Source organism: Phyllobates terribilis, unplaced genomic scaffold (assembly GCF_046119375.1).
Source record: "Phyllobates terribilis strain yellow unplaced genomic scaffold, ASM4611937v1 Scaffold_5__5_contigs__length_657084704, whole genome shotgun sequence".
NCBI classification, from domain to species: domain Eukaryota; kingdom Metazoa; phylum Chordata; class Amphibia; order Anura; family Dendrobatidae; genus Phyllobates; species Phyllobates terribilis.
The window spans coordinates 655,151,762-655,172,350 of NW_027362765.1; the positions used below are offsets into that span (position 1 = coordinate 655,151,762).

Genomic DNA, 20,589 nt, shown 5'->3' on the forward strand with positions numbered 1-20,589 from the left:
CTCTCCCTTTTTACTTCCTTTTGGATAAACAGACATATTAGGCAAGCATTTTGGAGCTTTCACCTAAATAACTACAGGTGGTGAGATAAGCTGCACAATATAATTGACCTTTCAGTATATTGTTGCACACACACCATCTATTTAGCAAATGCCCTTGTTATCAACAGCAGCCTTTTAAACTCACCTGAGCTAACAGGTATGTGCGCTGGTTACTCTGCTGCGCTTAAAATTTCTTTTTTGGTTTGCTACAATGCCTTTTCTGAAACGTTGTCTCCTTCTGCTGGAACACTGACTTCTTTCATTTAATGCCTGCAGACTATAAAAGAGAACCCAACCCAAAAAGTTTGGTTGATTAGTCTGTGGCATTCTGTTAAACTGTTGCTTATGGCGGTCTCTGTGAGCTTCTCAGCGACATTCAGCCAGCCAGGTATCCTGCCTGCAGTAGATGGAATGTGGCAATGGAACGCTGGCTGCGCGTGTCATAATAGGCTCTGAGCCTTTATATACCTGTGCACAGCAGCAGCCACCTTCAGTCTGCTGCTGGACAGCCAGCAGCAGCAGCAGCAGGAGAGGTATGTAATCAGGAGCCCTCCTGCTAAGGGTAGACAGCTGCTCGTTCCACCCCACCCCCCGCCTTAATTGGTTCTCCTCCCTTCCAACGGTGTTGAGGCGGGTGGGAACAGCAGGGGGTGAAGGTGCTGTGTTTAAAGAGGTGGAGTTATGCAGATCTAAAACGCGTGGATTGCAGCAGCAGCAAGCCGAAAAGTGCAGGCATGTAAGGGATCTAGAGGTTGACAACATGTCTTCTTAACGGGAGTCCAGGAGCTCATCTCCACAAATGGACTTTTCAGGATCCTTGGGTGGCTCCGTAGTTTGAAACCAATTCTGGTTATCGCTTCTCGGCCTTTTGGTTAAGATCAAGTGTAGTATCTGTTCTTATCAGTTTAATATCTGATACGTCCCCTATCTGGGGACCATATATTAAATGGATTTTTAGAACAGGGAGATGGAAAAAGAGCTTGCTCTGTCCACTCCACGCATTGACCTGGTATTGCAGTATCTCCAGGACCGGTGCACCCCTTCTTTAATGCAGTTTCTAAAATCAGAAAGAATTGAATTCAATGTTTTTTGTTCATTTTGCTTGTTTGTCGGATTTTGGGATGGACTCTTTGGCTTTGCTTTTCTTCTCCTCATTGGATTTTTCATGTTCAAAGTTGCAGAAGCCAGATTACAAGCTCATTTTGGTTCAACTTCAGCAACTGTGCATTGCATTGCCATGTAATGTGATGCAATGCTATCTTTCTAGCTCTCCCTTTTTACTTCCTTTTGGATAAACAGACATATTAGGCAAGCATTTTGGAGCTTTCACCTAAATAACTACAGGTGGTGAGATAAGCTGCACAATATAATTGACCTTTCAGTATATTGTTGCACACACACCATCTATTTAGCAAATGCCCTTGTTATCAACAGCAGCCTTTTAAACTCACCTGAGCTAACAGGTATGTGCGCTGGTTACTCTGCTGCGCTTAAAATTTCTTTTTTGGTTTGCTACAATGCCTTTTCTGAAACGTTGTCTCCTTCTGCTGGAACACTGACTTCTTTCATTTAATGCCTGCAGACTATAAAAGAGAACCCAACCCAAAAAGTTTGGTTGATTAGTCTGTGGCATTCTGTTAAACTGTTGCTTATGGCGGTCTCTGTGAGCTTCTCAGCGACATTCAGCCAGCCAGGTATCCTGCCTGCAGTAGATGGAATGTGGCAATGGAACGCTGGCTGCGCGTGTCATAATAGGCTCTGAGCCTTTATATACCTGTGCACAGCAGCAGCCACCTTCAGTCTGCTGCTGGACAGCCAGCAGCAGCAGCAGCAGGAGAGGTATGTAATCAGGAGCCCTCCTGCTAAGGGTAGACAGCTGCTCGTTCCACCCCACCCCCGCCTTAATTGGTTCTCCTCCCTTCCAACGGTGTTGAGGCGGGTGGGAACAGCAGGGGGTGAAGGTGCTGTGTTTAAAGAGGTGGAGTTATGCAGATCTAAAATGCGTGGATTGCAGCAGCAGCAAGCCGAAAAGTGCAGGCATGTAAGGGATCTAGAGGTTGACAACATGTCTTCTTAACGGGAGTCCAGGAGCTCATCTCCACAAATGGACTTTTCAGGATCCTTGGGTGGCTCCGTAGTTTGAAACCAATTCTGGTTATCGCTTCTCGGCCTTTTGGCTAAGATCAGGTGCAGTGATCTAACGGTTGCTGCCTTGGTCTCGGCTAGGAGGTGCCTGGGGTACCCGACTTGTTGGCCTTGGGGGATCGCTCTCTCTTAACGGAGGGAGCTTCACCCCCTTGCAGCTATTGGCAGGTCGGCTTAGTCCCCGGACAACGGGGAGCGATCGCGTCTTGTCTTCGGGGCGACCCGAGGAAATAAGGGCGTTTTCCTTTGCTGAGCTTTATCGCTTAGTGGGCTGTGTAAGTTCTTGGGGTACCCCTCCCTCGGTCTTGGGTTTGTTCCTGCTTTTGTGGGATTCATTCCCTTGTTACTATTGGGGTAGGGCTTAGTCCCTGAGGGCCGAAAATGCCTTTTTCTTTTGGATTTGCGGTGGGGGAGACTCCACTGCGACAGTCCATTAGAATCATGGTGGATGAATGCCAGCGCCATGAGAAGAATCTGCAGTACATCGTGCATGAGATTCTTTTTGGGTTCTTCCACCTGGAGCGAGATAAGATCCTGTGTCTTTACGATCAGGAATTCCGTGGGCGATATACCATTTCCTTTATGGCTAAATCATGCTGTGATAATATCCATGCAGCACTGATGGTTGCGGACAAGGACGATGAGAGACTGAACGGGCTGAGCTTTGACTTCCTGTACGGTGAAGAGGAAGTACCCTTGGTGATCTTCATGTACAGCCCATTCGTCTCTGAGGGCGATATCGAAACCTTTTTGAAGCGTTACTGCAAGTCAGTGCGCTTCTCACATGATATCCTCAACTCCCAGTGCTTCTGGAATGGGAAGAGGAAATACCTGGTGAAGTTCCATCCAGATCAGAGCGGCATTGGTGGTCTTCACCACCCGCCTGCTAATTTTGCCATTGGTAATGTCAGGGGATTCCTACGCTACCCAGGAATGCCCCTTCAATGCCGGAATTGCCATGAATATGGGCATACACGAGAAAATTGTACAAGGGCTCATGTAGTCTTTTGCAACAAGTGCGGTAAGAGTGGGCACACCTCCGCTACGTGTGACTCTGAGATCGTATGTAACCTATGTGGGAAGGCAGGTCACGCCTTCAGGAATTGTCCGAGCAAAAAGTCAAAAACATATGACATGTTTAAGTCAGGTCAACTGACTATCCAAGAATACTTCGGAGGGAGTATTACTACACCTGCCCCTGGACCTGGGTTGGCGCACGCTGACGGGTCCGGAACAAATCCTTCAACGGCTCCGCCAGAGGGCCCGCTGGTAGTTCCACAGAAGGACGGTCGTAGGGGTTCCATAAGATTAACCGAGGGTTCGCTCTCTGTGGAATTGATCGATGTTCTGGCTCTAGATGTTGCCGTATCTCAGAGTCAAGAGGAAGGGTCCTCATCCAGCATGAATGCACCACCGGCATTATGTGGAACTGAGGAGACCTCTAGTACCCCGATTAAGCAAGCACCCAGATTCGCCACACCATCATCGGTGATCTTGGGTAAGGGCAAAAAGGGTACGCTCCTTAATCGATCAACCAGTGTGTCGGATAGAGAGACCTCTAGGGCGCGAAGTAAAAAGGACCCGGCTAAGACCCAGTCGAGCCCTGGTCCTCGAACCAGAAGTCGCAGTAGTTCCGTGACCAGACCAGAGGACAAGACGACCCAGAGGGATGACACCCGTTCCATAGACCAGACCGCCATGAGGACTGCAGATGCACAGGACTTGGAAAAGATGGACAGCTCCCAGCCTCTGAAAAGACAACGGGAGGACGTAAAGCAACCTGATATCCAAAGAAAACACGGATGTCGAGGTCCAGATGAGGAGCCAAAAGTGGATGATGCCTTTTTGCCTGCTTCAGATCCCGGTAATATTAAACAAATCCTGACCCCTGGAGATGCGGAGGAGGAGGTGCCGTGTATTGACTTCTTCCCATCTTCAGATCCTGATTCTTCTTAATGTCTGTTCCTCTTAAAATCTCCTCACTAAATGTGAGGTCCCTAAAGAGCCCTACACGTAGGGCTGCTTTATTTTCTTATTTAGAGACATTGGACTTTGATTTCTGCTTTCTACAAGAATGTGGTATACAGAGTAATTTAAATTATAAGGACTTAAAAGAAGACTGGAAACTGGGCGCTTCTGTGTGGTCCGGTGCTAATGACTGTCGTGCTGCCGGAGTTGGACTACTTTGCCGTGGACATTCTACCATCATTCAATCTGTGACTGAAATTATACCTGGCAGAGCTATTTTAATACATCTTGTTTTTAATGGACTTTCTTTACGTTTATTAAATGTGTACGCTCCTCCTGGGAAGCAGGAAAGGGCGGATTTACTTGAAATATTGCCATTATTTTGTGTTGGGTCAACCCCCCTGCTAGTGGGAGGAGATTTTAATTGTTTACGTGATGGGGAATCCCGGCAGGGTGGGGATGTGAATCGTAAAGACCGTACCTCCTATTTGTTGAAAAGTTTAATTGATGATTTTAGATTACAGGACTGCTGGAAGGAACTCTTGCCGGCGGATCCAGGTGTTACATGGTCCAATGGAAGAGTTTCTTCTAGAATTGATTTCATATTTGCTTCTACTGCCTTTAAACCTTGTAAATGTTTTCTTTTATCTAATTTATTCTCTGATCATAAAGTTTTATCTGTGTTTTTAGAGTTAGCAGGGGAACAAAATACCTCAAGAGGCCCATGGAGATTAAATACAACTCTCCTAGAGGATATTGATATTCAAAAGAGGTTTGTGCAGGCCTACCAGTGCTGGCAATCAAAGAGAGACCCCCGCGCCTCGATGCTGGATTGGTGGGAGAGCATTAAACCTAAGATTAAATTATTTTTTATTAAGGCAGGGAAAATGAAAGCAAAAAAGAAAAAGCAGTGGTTTTATGTTTTTAATATGAGATTACAAGTACTCTTTAAACTAAAAGAAGTTGGTATTGATGTGGATGATGATATTGCAAATCTTAAGTCTGAAATAAAAAATGCTCTTAATGAAAAAGGAAAACAAATAATTTTTAACTCCCATGTACAGCACCTGGAGGAAGGAGAGAAATGCTCCCGATTCTTCTTCAAAAAGGTAATGGGGAGGAGGGACGCAATCCTAAATCTTGAAGGTGAAAATGATATTAAGGGTATGTTAGGAAAAGCTTTTAATTTTTGTCAACTTCTTTTTAACACTAAAGTTATAGATCCATCCTTTTTAGAGTATGCTATTAATTCCCTTGATTTTAAGTTAGATATTTTAGACCAGGGTATTTTATCTAGGGATCTCACCAGTGAGGAACTTTTACAGATTTTTAAAAGTTTCTCCAGTGGGAAAGCCCCTGGGGAAGACGGTCTACCGATTGAGTTTTATCTGACTTTTTGGGGAATTTTAAAGAACGATATGTTTTTATTGTTTAAAGAAGCTTTTAATACTAATAAATTACCCCCATCTTGGAGGAGAGGTCTGGTATCTTTAATATATAAAAAAGGGGATAGGAGCCAACTTAAAAACTGGCGGCCTATTACGCTTTTAAACCTTGATTATAAAATTTTAGCTAAACTTATTGCAGTCCGTTTAAAACCCTTTATAGCCAAATTAATTCACCCTAACCAGGTATGTGGTGTTCCCGGAAGAACCATAGCTGAGTCCCTCAACATAATTAGGGATACCATATGGTATTCAAAAGAGAGAAGTCAAAACCTTGCTATTTTATCCTTAGACTTTGAAAAAGCTTTTGACAGGGTATCGCATGAATTTCTTTTTATGGTTCTTAAAAAAATGGCGTTTCCAGAGAAAATTTTAACCCGCATTATGCTTTTATATCATTCTTGTTTTAGTCAAATTTCTGTAAATGGGTTTTTAACGAAGGGGGTTCCTCTATTATCAGGGGTGAAACAAGGGTGCCCTCTCTCACCACTGCTCTTTATCTGTGTTATGGAACCACTATTAACCATACTGAGAAAAGATAAAGTAATTAAAGGGGTACCTATTCCCGGGAGTAGGGGTATGCAACTTAAAGCCCTAAGTTACATGGATGATGTTACCATACTATGTCCAGATTCCACATCTCTGAGGAGGGTATTGAGAAACACACAATTTTTCTGTGAAGCCTCAGGTTTTAAATTAAATATAGATAAATGTGACTGTTTTAATGTGGGGGGATGGGACTCCTCTTTGACCCCTGGGATAGTGATACAGAAAAATCACATAAAAATTTTAGGAATTATTTTTAACCAAGCCAATGAGGGGGACCCTAACTGGGACTCTGCAATGGATAAAATAGAAAAAAAGATCTCATTGTGGAATTTAAGGAACCTTAGTATGGAAGGTAAAATTTTAATTATTAAAGCTGTTTTAATTCCCATTATGTTGTATGTTGCAATGGTGTTTCCCCCTTCCAATTTACAAATCAAGAAAGTAACAAGAATTGTTTTTATGTTTTCATGGGGTTCAAAAATGGAAAAGTTAAAAAGAGATCTGATGTACAAATGTAAATCTAATGGAGGTAAAGATGTACCCAACTTTTTTACCTTTTTCCATATAAATTATTTCTGCTTCTGTTTTAAGGTTTTTAAATCTGATGGCATTTTTAGTTATTTTTTAAAATATGCAGCAGGAATGATTTTTAAAAGGTGGTTTAGCCTACCTTTAAGTTCTCCTGTGCTCCTGTGCCCACCTAAACAGTATGTGATACTTGAGAAAACGGTCAGACTTTTAGGTCTCCAGGAATTGGAGCCTGATATATTGGGGGACCAAAGGAAGGTATCTATTGCTTGCAGACACTCTGAGGACACAATTCCTGTCTCCAATTTTTCACAGGCAAGGTCCAAAACGGTGTGGCGAAATGTGTACGGGAAATATCTTGCAAATGTACACAAGGACCTTGCCTGGGCTATCGTCCACCAGTGCCTCCCTACCCGTGAGTTTCAACATAGGCGGGGGCTGGTGGCGAGAGCCAAATGTCCAAGAGATATATGCGGGGAAAGTGAGTCTGTATTGCATCTCTTTTGGAATTGTCATTTTGCACAGGAGGTTTGGAGAAAGGTAGGCCCACTTTTAAAATGGGCATGTGGCCTGAAAGATTTTAATCACTTTTATGTCTTTTATGGTCTTTTTAAGTGTCCAAATTTTAAACAATTCCGAGTTGCCTGGATTATTATTAATTGTTTTAAAAATGCCATGTGGAAAGTTAGAAATATTTTACTCTTCAAACATGATCATATTGATTCAACAGACTGTATAAAAATTGCTTTAAGTGAAATGTATATTTACTATCTCAGAGATAAAAAACTGTATGGAGCAAAAGAAGCGGCTTCTATGTGGTGTGTACAATTATGGAACACAATTAGTGGTAATTAAATAAACCCAAGTACATCTGTAATTATGATTTTCTTAATTGTTACAATGGTTTTATGATGGTAAATTGTGTTTTTACAAAAAACTTGAATTGATTATTATCATGTTTTATCATTTTATTGTAATGTTATAAATGTTCTTTTTTAAAACCTTTGTAAATATACTTTTGAATCAATAAAATTGCGTTGAAACCTTATCTGTTCTTATCAGTTTAATATCTGATACGTCCCCTATCTGGGGACCATATATTAAATGGATTTTTAGAACAGGGAGATGGAAAAAGAGCTTGCTCTGTCCACTCCACGCATTGACCTGGTATTGCAGTATCTCCAGGACCGGTGCACCCCTTCTTTAATGCAGTTTCTAAAATCAGAAAGAATTGAATTCAATGTTTTTTGTTCATTTTGCTTGTTTGTCGGATTTTGGGATGGACTCTTTGGCTTTGCTTTTCTTCTCCTCGTTGGATTTTTCATGTTCAAAGTTGCAGAAGCCAGATTACAAGCTCATTTTGGTTCAACTTCAGCAACTGTGCATTGCATTGCCATGTAATGTGATGCAATGCTATCTTTCTAGCTCTCCCTTTTTACTTCCTTTTGGATAAACAGACATATTAGGCAAGCATTTTGGAGCTTTCACCTAAATAACTACAGGTGGTGAGATAAGCTGCACAATATAATTGACCTTTCAGTATATTGTTGCACACACACCATCTATTTAGCAAATGCCCTTGTTATCAACAGCAGCCTTTTAAACTCACCTGAGCTAACAGGTATGTGCGCTGGTTACTCTGCTGCGCTTAAAATTTCTTTTTTGGTTTGCTACAATGCCTTTTCTGAAACGTTGTCTCCTTCTGCTGGAACACTGACTTCTTTCATTTAATGCCTGCAGACTATAAAAGAGAACCCAACCCAAAAAGTTTGGTTGATTAGTCTGTGGCATTCTGTTAAACTGTTGCTTATGGCGGTCTCTGTGAGCTTCTCAGCGACATTCAGCCAGCCAGGTATCCTGCCTGCAGTAGATGGAATGTGGCAATGGAACGCTGGCTGCGCGTGTCATAATAGGCTCTGAGCCTTTATATACCTGTGCACAGCAGCAGCCACCTTCAGTCTGCTGCTGGACAGCCAGCAGCAGCAGGAGAGGTATGTAATCAGGAGCCCTCCTGCTAAGGGTAGACAGCTGCTCGTTCCACCCCACCCCCCGCCTTAATTGGTTCTCCTCCCTTCCAACGGTGTTGAGGCGGGTGGGAACAGCAGGGGGTGAAGGTGCTGTGTTTAAAGAGGTGGAGTTATGCAGATCTAAAACGCGTGGATTGCAGCAGCAGCAAGCCGAAAAGTGCAGGCATGTAAGGGATCTAGAGGTTGACAACATGTCTTCTTAACGGGAGTCCAGGAGCTCATCTCCACAAATGGACTTTTCAGGATCCTTGGGTGGCTCCGTAGTTTGAAACCAATTCTGGTTATCGCTTCTCGGCCTTTTGGCTAAGATCAAGTGTAGTATCTGTTCTTATCAGTTTAATATCTGATACGTCCCCTATCTGGGGACCATATATTAAATGGATTTTTAGAACAGGGAGATGGAAAAAGAGCTTGCTCTGTCCACTCCACGCATTGACCTGGTATTGCAGTATCTCCAGGACCGGTGCACCCCTTCTTTAATGCAGTTTCTAAAATCAGAAAGAATTGAATTCAATGTTTTTTGTTCATTTTGCTTGTTTGTCGGATTTTGGGATGGACTCTTTGGCTTTGCTTTTCTTCTCCTCATTGGATTTTTCATGTTCAAAGTTGCAGAAGCCAGATTACAAGCTCATTTTGGTTCAACTTCAGCAACTGTGCATTGCATTGCCATGTAATGTGATGCAATGCTATCTTTCTAGCTCTCCCTTTTTACTTCCTTTTGGATAAACAGACATATTAGGCAAGCATTTTGGAGCTTTCACCTAAATAACTACAGGTGGTGAGATAAGCTGCACAATATAATTGACCTTTCAGTATATTGTTGCACACACACCATCTATTTAGCAAATGCCCTTGTTATCAACAGCAGCCTTTTAAACTCACCTGAGCTAACAGGTATGTGCGCTGGTTACTCTGCTGCGCTTAAAATTTCTTTTTTGGTTTGCTACAATGCCTTTTCTGAAACGTTGTCTCCTTCTGCTGGAACACTGACTTCTTTCATTTAATGCCTGCAGACTATAAAAGAGAACCCAACCCAAAAAGTTTGGTTGATTAGTCTGTGGAATTCTGTTAAACTGTTGCTTATGGCGGTCTCTGTGAGCTTCTCAGCGACATTCAGCCAGCCAGGTATCCTGCCTGCAGTAGATGGAATGTGGCAATGGAACGCTGGCTGCGCGTGTCATAATAGGCTCTGAGCCTTTATATACCTGTGCACAGCAGCAGCCACCTTCAGTCTGCTGCTGGACAGCCAGCAGCAGCAGCAGCAGGAGAGGTATGTAATCAGGAGCCCTCCTGCTAAGGGTAGACAGCTGCTCGTTCCACCCCACCCCCCGCCTTAATTGGTTCTCCTCCCTTCCAACGGTGTTGAGGCGGGTGGGAACAGCAGGGGGTGAAGGTGCTGTGTTTAAAGAGGTGGAGTTATGCAGATCTAAAACGCGTGGATTGCAGCAGCAGCAAGCCGAAAAGTGCAGGCATGTAAGGGATCTAGAGGTTGACAACATGTCTTCTTAACGGGAGTCCAGGAGCTCATCTCCACAAATGGACTTTTCAGGATCCTTGGGTGGCTCCGTAGTTTGAAACCAATTCTGGTTATCGATTCTCGGCCTTTTGGCTAAGATCAAGTGTAGTATCTGTTCTTATCAGTTTAATATCTGATACGTCCCCTATCTGGGGACCATATATTAAATGGATTTTTAGAACAGGGAGATGGAAAAAGAGCTTGCTCTGTCCACTCCACGCATTGACCTGGTATTGCAGTATCTCCAGGACCGGTGCACCCCTTCTTTAATGCAGTTTCTAAAATCAGAAAGAATTGAATTCAATGTTTTTTGTTCATTTTGCTTGTTTGTCGGATTTTGGGATGGACTCTTTGGCTTTGCTTTTCTTCTCCTCATTGGATTTTTCATGTTCAAAGTTGCAGAAGCCAGATTACAAGCTCATTTTGGTTCAACTTCAGCAACTGTGCATTGCATTGCCATGTAATGTGATGCAATGCTATCTTTCTAGCTCTCCCTTTTTACTTCCTTTTGGATAAACAGACATATTAGGCAAGCATTTTGGAGCTTTCACCTAAATAACTACAGGTGGTGAGATAAGCTGCACAATATAATTGACCTTTCAGTATATTGTTGCACACACACCATCTATTTAGCAAATGCCCTTGTTATCAACAGCAGCCTTTTAAACTCACCTGAGCTAACAGGTATGTGCGCTGGTTACTCTGCTGCGCTTAAAATTTCTTTTTTGGTTTGCTACAATGCCTTTTCTGAAACGTTGTCTCCTTCTGCTGGAACACTGACTTCTTTCATTTAATGCCTGCAGACTATAAAAGAGAACCCAACCCAAAAAGTTTGGTTGATTAGTCTGTGGCATTCTGTTAAACTGTTGCTTATGGCGGTCTCTGTGAGCTTCTCAGCGACATTCAGCCAGCCAGGTATCCTGCCTGCAGTAGATGGAATGTTGCAATGGAACGCTGGCTGCGCGTGTCATAATAGGCTCTGAGCCTTTATATACCTGTGCACAGCAGCAGCCACCTTCAGTCTGCTGCTGGACAGCCAGCAGCAGCAGCAGCAGGAGAGGTATGTAATCAGGAGCCCTCCTGCTAAGGGTAGACAGCTGCTCGTTCCACCCCACCCCCCGCCTTAATTGGTTCTCCTCCCTTCCAACGGTGTTGAGGCGGGTGGGAACAGCAGGGGGTGAAGGTGCTGTGTTTAAAGAGGTGGAGTTATGCAGATCTAAAACGCGTGGATTGCAGCAGCAGCAAGCCGAAAAGTGCAGGCATGTAAGGGATCTAGAGGTTGACAACATGTCTTCTTAACGGGAGTCCAGGAGCTCATCTCCACAAATGGACTTTTCAGGATCCTTGGGTGGCTCCGTAGTTTGAAACCAATTCTGGTTATCGCTTCTCGGCCTTTTGGCTAAGATCAAGTGTAGTATCTTTCGAAAAGGCGGTTTTGGATGTTGGCCGCCCTAGTAGATTGATACATTATGCACACTGGGGTTTAGGCGCTTGTTAGTATGCCAGGTGGCTAATATAGTCATCTGGTGGAAAGCATGGCCCCCCAGGATCGACGCCATTGGGCCGGGGAAGATCGAAAGCCCGAAGTGTGAAGTGCCCCAGGAGTGGTGACCCTGGGGTGCCTTAACTCACTGGGATTGGGAACCCCACTTGAGTTTATGGCACATTTGCACAAGCACTTTAAATTTTCTTTCTTCGCACACACCCTTATTCCGGGCCTTCTGGCCTTAGGATGGGGAATTTTTCAATTCCCGTTCGAAGGTCCGGGCAGTATTATACTGTGAAACCTTCACTATTTATTTAATTTCTTTGTCACTGTGTGTCCACTTATTCACGTGTGTCACGTCCTACTAGGAATTTGTCGGGATGCGGTTCCCTTACGGGTTCCTCTCTTGGCAGGTCTAGGGGGGGAGTGTGTGGCCATCAGGTTCCGCTCCCCCCTGAACCCCCCTGGCTCTCCTCTTTCGGGAGGAGAGCGTTGTTGGCTCCCCTCTTCCGGGAGGGGAGCACAGTCTTTGGCTCCCAGTGCCTTGCTCGGGTGAGAACTCGGGCAGGTGCTGGGGGTAAGATTGGGTCGCCTCTGGCTCCGGCTGGAGGTGGCTATTTGTCCCTGTTCCTCACTGTGGCCTTCTGGCTCGGAGGGACGGGGAATGGTTTGGGGGACCCTTCTCCTTTTGGAGAGGGTTTCAAGAAGACCAGCATCCTAGTGCACTTTTTTTGTGGCACTTGTCACTTTTTTAAGCGCACTCGGGTTTTGTACACGAATTCGGGCTTTCGAAAAAAAAAAAAAAAAAAAAAAAAAAAAAATCTGTTCTTATCAGTTTAATATCTGATACGTCCCCTATCTGGGGACCATATATTAAATGGATTTTTAGAACAGGGAGATGGAAAAAGAGCTTGCTCTGTCCACTCCACGCATTGACCTGGTATTGCAGTATCTCCAGGACCGGTGCACCCCTTCTTTAATGCAGTTTCTAAAATCAGAAAGAATTGAATTCAATGTTTTTTGTTCATTTTGCTTGTTTGTCGGATTTTGGGATGGACTCTTTGGCTTTGCTTTTCTTCTCCTCATTGGATTTTTCATGTTCAAAGTTGCAGAAGCCAGATTACAAGCTCATTTTGGTTCAACTTCAGCAACTGTGCATTGCATTGCCATGTAATGTGATGCAATGCTATCTTTCTAGCTCTCCCTTTTTACTTCCTTTTGGATAAACAGACATATTAGGCAAGCATTTTGGAGCTTTCACCTAAATAACTACAGGTGGTGAGATAAGCTGCACAATATAATTGACCTTTCAGTATATTGTTGCACACACACCATCTATTTAGCAAATGCCCTTGTTATCAACAGCAGCCTTTTAAACTCACCTGAGCTAACAGGTATGTGCGCTGGTTACTCTGCTGCGCTTAAAATTTCTTTTTTGGTTTGCTACAATGCCTTTTCTGAAACGTTGTCTCCTTCTGCTGGAACACTGACTTCTTTCATTTAATGCCTGCAGACTATAAAAGAGAACCCAACCCAAAAAGTTTGGTTGATTAGTCTGTGGCATTCTGTTAAACTGTTGCTTATGGCGGTCTCTGTGAGCTTCTCAGCGACATTCAGCCAGCCAGGTATCCTGCCTGCAGTAGATGGAATGTGGCAATGGAACGCTGGCTGCGCGTGTCATAATAGGCTCTGAGCCTTTATATACCTGTGCACAGCAGCAGCCACCTTCAGTCTGCTGCTGGACAGCCAGCAGCAGCAGCAGCAGGAGAGGTATGTAATCAGGAGCCCTCCTGCTAAGGGTAGACAGCTGCTCGTTCCACCCCACCCCCCGCCTTAATTGGTTCTCCTCCCTTCCAACGGTGTTGAGGCGGGTGGGAACAGCAGGGGGTGAAGGTGCTGTGTTTAAAGAGGTGGAGTTATGCAGATCTAAAACGCGTGGATTGCAGCAGCAGCAAGCCGAAAAGTGCAGGCATGTAAGGGATCTAGAGGTTGACAACATGTCTTCTTAACGGGAGTCCAGGAGCTCATCTCCACAAATGGACTTTTCAGGATCCTTGGGTGGCTCCGTAGTTTGAAACCAATTCTGGTTATCGCTTCTCGGCCTTTTGGCTAAGATCAAGTGTAGTATCTGTTCTTATCAGTTTAATATCTGATACGTCCCCTATCTGGGGACCATATATTAAATGGATTTTTAGAACAGGGAGATGGAAAAAGAGCTTGCTCTGTCCACTCCACGCATTGACCTGGTATTGCAGTATCTCCAGGACCGGTGCACCCCTTCTTTAATGCAGTTTCTAAAATCAGAAAGAATTGAATTCAATGTTTTTTGTTCATTTTGCTTGTTTGTCGGATTTTGGGATGGACTCTTTGGCTTTGCTTTTCTTCTCCTCATTGGATTTTTCATGTTCAAAGTTGCAGAAGCCAGATTACAAGCTCATTTTGGTTCAACTTCAGCAACTGTGCATTGCATTGCCATGTAATGTGATGCAATGCTATCTTTCTAGCTCTCCCTTTTTACTTCCTTTTGGATAAACAGACATATTAGGCAAGCATTTTGGAGCTTTCACCTAAATAACTACAGGTGGTGAGATAAGCTGCACAATATAATTGACCTTTCAGTATATTGTTGCACACACACCATCTATTTAGCAAATGCCCTTGTTATCAACAGCAGCCTTTTAAACTCACCTGAGCTAACAGGTATGTGCGCTGGTTACTCTGCTGCGCTTAAAATTTCTTTTTTGGTTTGCTACAATGCCTTTTCTGAAACGTTGTCTCCTTCTGCTGGAACACTGACTTCTTTCATTTAATGCCTGCAGACTATAAAAGAGAACCCAACCCAAAAAGTTTGGTTGATTAATCTGTGGCATTCTGTTAAACTGTTGCTTATGGCGGTCTCTGTGAGCTTCTCAGCGACATTCAGCCAGCCAGGTATCCTGCCTGCAGTAGATGGAATGTGGCAATGGAACGCTGGCTGCGCGTGTCATAATAGGCTCTGAGCCTTTATATACCTGTGCACAGCAGCAGCCACCTTCAGTCTGCTGCTGGACAGCCAGCAGCAGCAGCAGCAGGAGAGGTATGTAATCAGGAGCCCTCCTGCTAAGGGTAGACAGCTGCTCGTTCCACCCCACCCCCCGCCTTAATTGGTTCTCCTCCCTTCCAACGGTGTTGAGGCGGGTGGGAACAGCAGGGGGTGAAGGTGCTGTGTTTAAAGAGGTGGAGTTATGCAGATCTAAAACGCGTGGATTGCAGCAGCAGCAAGCCGAAAAGTGCAGGCATGTAAGGGATCTAGAGGTTGACAACATGTCTTCTTAACGGGAGTCCAGGAGCTCATCTCCACAAATGGACTTTTCAGGATCCTTGGGTGGCTCCGTAGTTTGAAACCAATTCTGGTTATCGCTTCTCGGCCTTTTGGCTAAGATCAAGTGTAGTATCTGTTCTTATCAGTTTAATATCTGATACGTCCCCTATCTGGGGACCATATATTAAATGGATTTTTAGAACAGGGAGATGGAAAAAGAGCTTGCTCTGTCCACTCCACGCATTGACCTGGTATTGCAGTATCTCCAGGACCGGTGCACCCCTTCTTTAATGCAGTTTCTAAAATCAGAAAGAATTGAATTCAATGTTTTTTGTTCATTTTGCTTGTTTGTCGGATTTTGGGATGGACTCTTTGGCTTTGCTTTTCTTCTCCTCATTGGATTTTTCATGTTCAAAGTTGCAGAAGCCAGATTACAAGCTCATTTTGGTTCAACTTCAGCAACTGTGCATTGCATTGCCATGTAATGTGATGCAATGCTATCTTTCTAGCTCTCCCTTTTTACTTCCTTTTGGATAAACAGACATATTAGGCAAGCATTTTGGAGCTTTCACCTAAATAACTACAGGTGGTGAGATAAGCTGCACAATATAATTGACCTTTCAGTATATTGTTGCACACACACCATCTATTTAACAAATGCCCTTGTTATCAACAGCAGCCTTTTAAACTCACCAGAGCTAACAGGTATGTGCGCTGGTTACTCTGCTGCGCTTAAAATTTCTTTTTTGGTTTGCTACAATGCCTTTTCTGAAACGTTGTCTCCTTCTGCTGGAACACTGACTTCTTTCATTTAATGCCTGCAGACTATAAAAGAGAACCCAACCCAAAAAGTTTGGTTGATTAGTCTGTGGCATTCTGTTAAACTGTTGCTTATGGCGGTCTCTGTGAGCTTCTCAGCGACATTCAGCCAGCCAGGTATCCTGCCTGCAGTAGATGGAATGTGGCAATGGAACGCTGGCTGCGCGTGTCATAATAGGCTCTGAGCCTTTATATACCTGTGCACAGCAGCAGCCACCTTCAGTCTGCTGCTGGACAGCCAGCAGCAGCAGCAGCAGGAGAGGTATGTAATCAGGAGCCCTCCTGCTAAGGGTAGACAGCTGCTCGTTCCACCCCACCCCCCGCCTTAATTGGTTCTCCTCCCTTCCAACGGTGTTGAGGCGGGTGGGAACAGCAGGGGGTGAAGGTGCTGTGTTTAAAGAGGTGGAGTTATGCAGATCTAAAACGCGTGGATTGCAGCAGCAGCAAGCCGAAAAGTGCAGGCATGTAAGGGATCTAGAGGTTGACAACATGTCTTCTTAACGGGAGTCCAGGAGCTCATCTCCACAAATGGACATTTCAGGATCCTTGGGTGGCTCCGTAGTTTGAAACCAATTCTGGTTATCGCTTCTCGGCCTTTTGGCTAAGATCAAGTGTAGTATCTGTTCTTATCAGTTTAATATCTGATACGTCCCCTATCTGGGGACCATATATTAAATGGATTTTTAGAACAGGGAGATGGAAAAAGAGCTTGCTCTGTCCACTCCACGCATTGACCTGGTATTGCAGTATCTCCAGGACCGGTGCACCCCTTCTTTAATGCAGTTTCTAAAATGAGAAAGAATTGAATTCAATGTTTTTTGTTCATTTTGCTTGTTTGTCGGATTTTGGGATGGACTCTTTGGCTTTGCTTTTCTTCTCCTCATTGGATTTTTCATGTTCAAAGTTGCAGAAGCCAGATTACAAGCTCATTTTGGTTCAACTTCAGCAACTGTGCATTGCATTGCCATGTAATGTGATGCAATGCTATCTTTCTAGCTCTCCCTTTTTACTTCCTTTTGGATAAACAGACATATTAGGCAAGCATTTTGAAGCTTTCACCTAAATAACTACAGGTGGTGAGATAAGCTGCACAATATAATTGACCTTTCAGTATATTGTTGCACACACACCATCTATTTAGCAAATGCCCTTGTTATCAACAGCAGCCTTTTAAACTCACCTGAGCTAACAGGTATGTGCGCTGGTTACTCTGCTGCGCTTAAAATTTCTTTTTTGGTTTGCTACAATGCCTTTTCTGAAACGTTGTCTCCTTCTGCTGGAACACTGACTTCTTTCATTTAATGCCTGCAGACTATAAAAGAGAACCCAACCCAAAAAGTTTGGTTGATAAGTCTGTGGCATTCTGTTAAACTGTTGCTTATGGCGGTCTCTGTCAGCTTCTCAGCGACATTCAGCCAGCCAGGTATCCTGCCTGCAGTAGATGGAATGTGGCAATGGAACGCTGGCTGCGCGTGTCATAATAGGCTCTGAGCCTTTATATACCTGTGCACAGCAGCAGCCACCTTCAGTCTGCTGCTGGACAGCCAGCAGCAGCAGCAGCAGGAGAGGTATGTAATCAGGAGCCCTCCTGCTAAGGGTAGACAGCTGCTCGTTCCACCCCACCCCCCGCCTTAATTGGTTCTCCTCCCTTCCAACGGTGTTGAGGCGGGTGGGAACAGCAGGGGGTGAAGGTGCTGTGTTTAAAGAGGTGGAGTTATGCAGATCTAAAACGCGTGGATTGCAGCAGCAGCAAGCCGAAAAGTGCAGGCATGTAAGGGATCTAGAGGTTGACAACATGTCTTCTTAACGGGAGTCCAGGAGCTCATCTCCACAAATGGACTTTTCAGGATCCTTGGGTGGCTCCGTAGTTTGAAACCAATTCTGGTTATCGCTTCTCGGCCTTTTGGCTAAGATCAAGTGTAGTATCTTTCGAAAAGGCGGTTTTGGATGTTGGCCGCCCTAGTAGATTGATACATTATGCACACTGGGGTTTAGGCGCTTGTTGGTACGCCAGGTGGCTAATATAGTCATCTGGTGGAAAGCATGGCCCCCCAGGATCGACGCCATTGGGCCGGGGAAGATCGAAAGCCCGAAGTGTGAAGTGCCCCAGGAGTGGTGACCCTTGGGTGCCTTAACTCACTGGGATTGGGAACCCCACTTGAGTTTATGGCACATTTGCACAAGCACTTTAAATTTTCTTTCTTCGCACACACCCTTATTCCGGGCCTTCTGGCCTTAGGATGGGGAATTTTTCAATTCCCGGTCGAAGGTCCGGGCAGTATTATACTGTGAAACCTTCACTATTTATTTAATTTCTTTGTCACTGTGTGTCCACTTATTCACGTGTGTCACATCCTACTAGGATTTTGTCGGGATGCGGTTCCCTTACGGGTTCCTCTCTTGGCAGGTCTAGGGGGGGAGTGTGTGGCCATCAGGTTCCGCTCCCCCCTGAACCCCCCTGGCTCTCCTCTTTCGGGAGGAGAGCGTTGTTGGCTCCCCTCTTCCGGGAGGGGAGCACAGTCTTTGGCTCCCAGTGCCTTGCTCGGGTGAGAACTCGGGCAGGTGCTGGGGGTAAGATTGGGTCGCCTCTGGCTCCGGCTGGAGGTGGCTATTTGTCCCTGTTCCTCGCTGTGGCCTTCTGGCTCGGAGGGACGGGGAATGGTTTGGGGGACCCTTCTCCTTTTGGAGAGGGTTTCAAGAAGACCAGCATCCTAGTGCACTTTTTTTGTGGCACTTGTCACTATTTTAAGCGCACTCGGGTTTTGTACACGAATTCGGGCTTTCGATAAAAAAAAAAAAAAAAAAAATCTGTTCTTATCAGTTTAATATCTGATACGTCCCCTATCTGGGGACCATATATTAAATGGATTTTTAGAACAGGGAGATGGAAAAAGAGCTTGCTCTGTCCACTCCACGCATTGACCTGGTATTGCAGTATCTAAAGGACCGGTGCACCCCTTCTTTAATGCAGTTTCTAAAATCAGAAAGAATTGAATTCAATGTTTTTTGTTCATTTTGCTTGTTTGTCGGATTTTGGGATGGACTCTTTGGCTTTGCTTTTCTTCTCCTCATTGGATTTTTCATGTTCAAAGTTGCAGAAGCCAGATTACAAGCTCATTTTGGTTCAACTTCAGCAACTGTGCATTGCATTGCCATGTAATGTGATGCAATGCTATCTTTCTAGCTCTCCCTTTTTACTTCCTTTTGGATAAACAGACATATTAGGCAAGCATTTTGGAGCTTTCACCTAAATAACTACAGGTGGTGAGATAAGCTGCACAATATAATTGACCTTTCAGTATATTGTTGCACACACACCATCTATTTAGCAAATGCCCTTGTTATCAACAGCAGCCTTTTAAACTCACCTGAGCTAACAGGTATGTGCGCTGGTTACTCTGCTGCGCTTAAAATTTCTTTTTTGGTTTGCTACAATGCCTTTTCTGAAACGTTGTCTCCTTCTGCTGGAACACTGACTTCTTTCATTTAATGCCTGCAGACTATAAAAGAGAACCCAACCCAAAAAGTTTGGTTGATTAGTCTGTGGCATTCTGTTAAACTGTTGCTTATGGCGGTCTCTGTGAGCTTCTCAGCGACATTCAGCCAGCCAGGTATCCTGCCTGCAGTAGATGGAATGTGGCAATGGAACGCTGGCTGCGCGTGTCATAATAGGCTCTGAGCCTTTATATACCTGTGCACAGCAGCAGCCACCTTCAGTCTGCTGCTGGACAGCCAGCAGCAGCAGCAGCAGGAGAGGTATGTAATCAGGAGCCCTCCTGCTAAGGGTAGACAGCTGCTCGTTCCACCCCACCCCCCGCCTTAATTGGTTCTCCTCCCTTCCAACGGTGTTGAGGCGGGTGGGAACAGCAGGGGGTGAAGGTGCTGTGTTTAAAGAGGTGGAGTTATGCAGATCTAAAACGCGTGGATTGCAGCAGCAGCAAGCCGAAAAGTGCAGGCATGTAAGGGATCTAGAGGTTGACAACATGTCTTCTTAACGGGAGTCCAGGAGCTCATCTCCACAAATGGACTTTTCAGGATCCTTGGGTGGCTCCGTAGTTTGAAACCAATTCTGGTTATCGCTTCTCGGCCTTTTGGCTAAGATCAAGTGTAGTATCTGTTCTTATCAGTTTAATATCTGATACGTCCCCTATCTGGGGACCATATATTAAATGGATTTTTAGAACAGGGAGATGGAAAAAGAGCTTGCTCTGTCCACTCCACGCATTGACCTGGTATTGCAGTATCTCCAGGACCGGTGCACCCCTTCTTTAATGCAGTTTCTAAAATCAGAAAGAATTGAATTCAATGTTTTTTGTTCATTTTGCTTGTTTGTCGGATTTTGGGATGGACTCTTTGGCTTTGCTTTTCTTCTCCTCATTGGATTTTTCATGTTCAAAGTTGCAGAAGCCAGATTACAAGCTCATTTTGGTTCAACTTCAGCAACTGTGCATTGCATTGCCATGTAATGTGATGCAATGCTATCTTTCTAGCTCTACCTTTTTACTTCCTTTTGGATAAACAGACATATTAGGCAAGCATTTTGGAGCTTTCACCTAAATAACTACAGGTGGTGAGATAAGCTGCACAATATAATTGACCTTTCAGTATATTGTTGCACACACACCATCTATTTAGCAAATGCCCTTGTTATCAACAGCAGCCTTTTAAACTCACCTGAGCTAACAGGTATGTGCGCTGGTTACTCTGCTGCGCTTAAAATTTCTTTTTTGGTTTGCTACAATGCCTTTTCTGAAACGTTGTCTACT

General features: G+C 44.5%; 10 non-coding genes and 2 pseudogenes across 10 annotated transcripts; all 12 read left to right on the plus strand.

The window, feature by feature from the left end:
* Positions 1-891: 891 nt before the first annotated feature.
* LOC141149877 (U2 spliceosomal RNA) lies at positions 892-1,082 on the plus strand. The gene has a single exon (XR_012246158.1). It is a non-coding gene; the product is annotated as a U2 spliceosomal RNA (small nuclear RNA).
* A 6,604-nt stretch (positions 1,083-7,686) lies between these two features.
* Positions 7,687-7,875, plus strand: LOC141150481 (U2 spliceosomal RNA). Its single transcript, XR_012246674.1, has one exon. It is a non-coding gene; the product is annotated as a U2 spliceosomal RNA (small nuclear RNA).
* Positions 7,876-8,984: 1,109 nt separating this feature from the next.
* Positions 8,985-9,175, plus strand: LOC141149171 (U2 spliceosomal RNA). Its single transcript, XR_012245479.1, has one exon. It is a non-coding gene; the product is annotated as a U2 spliceosomal RNA (small nuclear RNA).
* A 1,115-nt stretch (positions 9,176-10,290) lies between these two features.
* Positions 10,291-10,481, plus strand: LOC141149640 (U2 spliceosomal RNA). The gene has a single exon (XR_012245931.1). It is a non-coding gene; the product is annotated as a U2 spliceosomal RNA (small nuclear RNA).
* Positions 10,482-11,596: 1,115 nt separating this feature from the next.
* Positions 11,597-11,688, plus strand: LOC141151272 (U2 spliceosomal RNA; annotated as a pseudogene).
* Positions 11,689-12,482: 794 nt separating this feature from the next.
* LOC141150740 (U2 spliceosomal RNA) lies at positions 12,483-12,677 on the plus strand. Its single transcript, XR_012246863.1, has one exon. It is a non-coding gene; the product is annotated as a U2 spliceosomal RNA (small nuclear RNA).
* Positions 12,678-13,792: 1,115 nt separating this feature from the next.
* LOC141149172 (U2 spliceosomal RNA) lies at positions 13,793-13,983 on the plus strand. Its single transcript, XR_012245480.1, has one exon. It is a non-coding gene; the product is annotated as a U2 spliceosomal RNA (small nuclear RNA).
* Positions 13,984-15,098: 1,115 nt separating this feature from the next.
* LOC141149173 (U2 spliceosomal RNA) lies at positions 15,099-15,289 on the plus strand. The gene has a single exon (XR_012245481.1). It is a non-coding gene; the product is annotated as a U2 spliceosomal RNA (small nuclear RNA).
* Positions 15,290-16,404: 1,115 nt separating this feature from the next.
* LOC141149174 (U2 spliceosomal RNA) lies at positions 16,405-16,595 on the plus strand. Its single transcript, XR_012245482.1, has one exon. It is a non-coding gene; the product is annotated as a U2 spliceosomal RNA (small nuclear RNA).
* A 1,115-nt stretch (positions 16,596-17,710) lies between these two features.
* LOC141151178 (U2 spliceosomal RNA) lies at positions 17,711-17,890 on the plus strand (annotated as a pseudogene).
* A 706-nt stretch (positions 17,891-18,596) lies between these two features.
* On the plus strand, positions 18,597-18,783 carry LOC141150837 (U2 spliceosomal RNA). The gene has a single exon (XR_012246935.1). It is a non-coding gene; the product is annotated as a U2 spliceosomal RNA (small nuclear RNA).
* Positions 18,784-19,898: 1,115 nt separating this feature from the next.
* On the plus strand, positions 19,899-20,089 carry LOC141149175 (U2 spliceosomal RNA). The gene has a single exon (XR_012245483.1). It is a non-coding gene; the product is annotated as a U2 spliceosomal RNA (small nuclear RNA).
* Positions 20,090-20,589: the final 500 nt, after the last annotated feature.